Below are 5,206 nucleotides of genomic sequence, written 5' to 3' on the forward strand. Positions count from 1 at the left end.
AGAAACTATTAACATGTGGAACCTATCATATGGTTTGATCTTAAGATACACATGTATGTTTGTGACTGCATATATTTCAGCTTACGTACTTAACTTATATTCACGTTACTTATAGGGTTATAATAATTTTAACAAAAATCTGATAGTTCTTAAAGTAAATTTCATTCAATTCATTCATTCTAAAACTATTTTTTTTTACAGAAAATTTGAGATAAAGAATTACTCATCGCCACAAATTGTGAATATCCGTCAAAGTGTTTAATATAACCACTGATCAAGATAATAATTTTCATAATAGTCTTACCGAAAAATGCATACATAAATGCCAACGATTCGATAATATCAGTTTTAATAATTTCACGTCGTCCCCTAAAGTAAATACAGAAAGTGACATGGTTAATTAAGTGCAAAATTTAAAAAGTCTGATTTAAGTAGTACGATTACCAAATTATTCGTAAATAAATGATTAAATCAAGATATCGATAACTTTCTGACATCGATATTTAAAACATAAAATTATTATTATCGATCAGAAAATTCTGCAGAAATTGGAAACTAATTTTAGTTTATTATTAGGTATTTTATTAATATGATAAGCATGGTTAATACCTACATAGTTATAATATATGAGCTTAAAAAGCTAATTAAGCATCCGAATAAACTGGAAAACAAAGAACAAAATCAACAAGCAAGACCGCTGTTTGTTGAATTCAAAAATAGATAATTTAGAAATAAAATACATGTTAATAGCTATAAAAATCTATGTATGTCTATCATCTATCCATACGTCCTGAGTCCGATAGTCCCCGTGCAATTGCAAGTCCCTGGTATTCAAGTAACTAGTGAACCAAATGTTTGTCGCGCCGGCGCCGTGGGAGGCCAACAACACCGCAAAAACTGAACAGTTCCACTAGAGAGCTTACTAAGACATCAACTTCATGTTCAGGACAAGATATGGCGAATTTATTGAACTTTAATTTATCCTACTAATATACTCACAGGCAATGAAAAAGTTACAGTGAGAAAAGCATTCATAAATGGAAAAGGCCAGCTTAATGACGCCTTCTTAACATTAAAGTATGTACATTCAACAGAGCATCAGGATATGAGGTACCAAATAAAAACAGTAATTTTATATTTTTTTCAAATTTTAAATTAAATGATTGAAAAATTGGGGTTGTTTGGTGTTAGCATTTTGTGAGTGGAACTTTTTCATTGCCAGTGAGTGTATTATAGGGGCGAAAGTTTGTAGGGATGGATGTTTGTTACACGGTTGTAGCAATTTTGATGACATTTACATAAATACACTCACGGGCAATGAAATAGTTCCATTGACAAAATCACCAAATCACCCCTATACGGAAAAAACTAACTTAATGACGCCTTCTTCAATATTTAAGTACATTTAACGGCGGATCCGAATATTAGCAACTAAAAACGTAAACATTTTGTTAAAATATCCGATTAAAAGTTTAAAAAAATTTAGACTATTTTGTGTCTGCATTTTGTAAGTGTAACTGTTTCTTTGCCCGTCAGTGTAGTTAATATTTTGCAAAAATTCTAACATTAGTCTCAAAAGACGATTGTTATTTATATATGTGTACTTATATTCCTTGTATATAAGTTCAAGTCATTGATATCTTGCACGTAATTAATATTTCCATGTCATGAAGTAAATTAAAGTACATGCATATTAATTATACAAGGTGTGCTGGAATATTCACCATCAATCAAAGTCATTTCCCAAGCATTCAAGAGTTGCATCTCGTAATATGTCTTTTATGTATTATTTCATCAAAATTAAGGTTTACTTCTCATTTCGAAAGTAGCCCAAAGGGCACGCTAATAGAAGAAATAGTTAATGAGTTGGATCAGTATGGGAACTAATGAAACCTGATACACTCACGGGTAATGAAAAAGTTCCACTCACAAAATCAGGACACCAAACGGCCCCAATATTTTCAAACATTTAATTGAAAATTTGAGCAAATTATTAGTGTTTTTAGTTGTTTATGTCCTGATGCTCTGTTAAATGTACTTCAATATTGCAGAAGGCGTCATCAAGGTAGCCCTTTCAGTTTAGGATAAATGTGTTGAGAATGCTTTTCTCTGTGGAACCTTTTCATTGCCCGTGAGTGCATAATACATAGATGTGTACTTAGGAAATCTGTATTCATAGATTATAAAAAATCACAACCAGACCTAACCGAATTCCAAAAGACCCAAGAAAGATGAAAACCGATGACGGCAAAGAAGATTACTTGATGACGGCAAAGACATCAATAACAATAGTATTTGACTCCGCGCATAATTTTCCGATTTTACGCATGTTATACGAATGGATACATACTTCACCGGAAACGTAAAATCTGCGTAATGACAAAACATATTAACATATGTAAAATAAAACAGTAAAGTCAATGAAATACAATACGTAGATACATGGATAAGTTTCCTGAAACAAGGTTAGATAACGTAGGAAAACATTTCGTCATTAACATTTTCAATACAAATTGTCCGGTTGTACCCTAAAACTGCTTTGCTGAAGGCAAGTTCAGCTACCGTATCACCACCGACACATTAGCAATTAGGAATCAATTAGCAGCGTTGCTTGTCAAACATCTGTAATATCCATAGAAGTTACGTCAGATTTGATAAGCGAGCGACGGTGCCTGCGTTTCCATTGACGCGGAGCTGGGCGGAGCGGTGCTTAGCGGTGCATGAATTGTCCAATCACTATGCTCGAAATCTCCGCTCTGCTTCAATGGAAACAGCACGAGCGGAGCGGGGCAGAGCTTAACGGATATTCATATAAAATAAGCGAGGTGATGCGGAGCGGAGGACAGCGGGGCGGTGTGGAGCGGAGGACAGGGCGGTGCGTTGCGGAGGGTAGCTAGGTATATTTATATTAGTAATTATTACTTGGGTCATTATTGTTAATGTGATGTAAAATAAAGCAGCAAATACATACATAGAATTAACATTTTTTATTTGCAGAACAGAATGAAACTCTCTCTCACTCTCGAAACTAAGGTAGCAAAGGTCGCGCAAAGTAATTTGCTCTGCTCCGCTCCGCACCGCACCGCCCCGCTCCGCTCCTCTCCGCTCTGCTTCAGTGGAAACACTCACCACTTTTCACCGCTATTCTCCGCTCATCTCCGCACAGCTCCGCGTCAGTGGAAACGCAGCCTAAGGATTGCTAATGATCGGCGGTGATAACCCCACAGTAGAAATGCATGCCCCACGTACCCAGATTGACTACCGACGGCGCAGTATCGGTTGCTTAATTCTGGGAATGTAGGTATTACTTAGCGACTTTATAATAATTGTTTATTTAATATAGGTCTTAATAAAGATAAACACTTTTATGTTTGACGTCAATACTCTAACTAAGAAGAAGTACGAAGACACTCACACATGACAAGTTTCGCACGGGATATTGTTTTGAAATCGGGACAACATGGATATACCCGATGGCAGGTACTTAGCAATAATCTATCTCCCATACGACTTAAGACCCTAAGGCACTAGAGGTTATTGAATGTAACCTAAATCCACTGATCAGTAATTAAAATAAACGAGCACTAAACTCAATTTACGCTCACGACCGTCTAGATTTATAATATTTATACGTAGTTAAATAAAGCAATCGTATAAATCATAAAAGGTAACTAATTCTGGTGAGTCTAAAGTACACGGGGTTGTGTCTACTCATTCATTTTGCATATGACTTATCTAGGTGGCCTGTTAAGGTAGTGTGCTACGTAAATATTGACGTTCATAACACCACTGTTTGAATAAACAGTTTTTTTTATCACTGAAATTAATAATATGGTACCTAACTAAGAGCAGATTATCCATTCTTCGATACATACTGACCGTTCTAAATTTATCTTCCTATATACTAACAGGAATATCGTAACGGGAAGTTTTTTATATATTGAAAATTTGATATCCACTGGTATTATTTTAATGAATTTCATCTGATTAATTTAATTACAATTGTTGATAGTAGATTTAACACTTTTCCCATTATTCGCAAAAAATATATTATACTATATCGGTATTACATATAATTATATTTTGACGGTGTTGCGTGAACAACTTTCACTAGCTACTTAGCGCCTTGCCTAATAGAATTATGCGATAATATTTGTCGCACACACTAAATATTTAAAGACATATTTTTGTGGGCTTTACACTAACGCTTATTTGAAGTCAAAAGAGCCAATATTTACAGATATTTGCTCTTTGGGGAAACAATTTATTCACAAATAACATTTACATTTAGGTTAGAATAGACAAATAATAATTAAAGAAAACTTACATTTAAAAAAAATTTGCTGTTTTGGATTTTTCCGACATAATAAATCACGTCGCTTCCACTACCTTGACTTCTGGCGCTAAAATATACAGATTATTTTCGACTCATACTTAATCATCTTTCAAATATTGACCAGTGCTTCGCCTTAAGTACTACTTACATGAACACTTGATGTGGGTACAAATTCACTTAACTTCAACAAGATTGAACATTAAAATTGTAGTAAATTTACTTTCCTCAGTACTTACCATATAATATTTCACACTAATTTACGTATTCTTATGATTTTTTGTTCTATACTTAATAAGTTATTGTTTTTTAAACTATACAAAATGAAATAATAATGTACTCACTGTTTTGTGGTAAATGTGTAGGTAAATAATTACATGAAAAATAATGCTAGAGGACTATAGCTATTATGGTGTTGACATCCCGAAAGAAAATGTATTTGTACTTCAAAAAAAAACAGTGCGTTCAAAATAAATCAGCGTTCAGCCAGGGTATTGGCGATACGGCTCGCAACCTCTATCACGTGATTACAAATGTACCGAAAAGCGGGTGGCTCGTTAACGAGGCCTCTGACTACCCCTTCGGGGATTAAAATCGTGAGCATATGTATGTATGTAGTATTTATGTATGTAATATTGGGTAATCCCTACACATGTTCTACCAACAGCTAGGAATTGTATATTTTTTATACTATTAAGGTACAATAATAGCGATCTACTTAAGTATGAACTGTTTATTTTCATAACACCGTTTCAACTTTGGCCGTGTATGAAACTATGTACTTATGTATGTATGTGTTAGGTTATTCAATGTCTTAACGTGCGTTTAGTATCAAATTCTCCTTAAATATAATTATTATCTTTTAACAATTAT

Source organism: Plutella xylostella, chromosome 18 (assembly GCF_932276165.1).
Source record: "Plutella xylostella chromosome 18, ilPluXylo3.1, whole genome shotgun sequence".
NCBI lineage: Eukaryota > Metazoa > Arthropoda > Insecta > Lepidoptera > Plutellidae > Plutella > Plutella xylostella.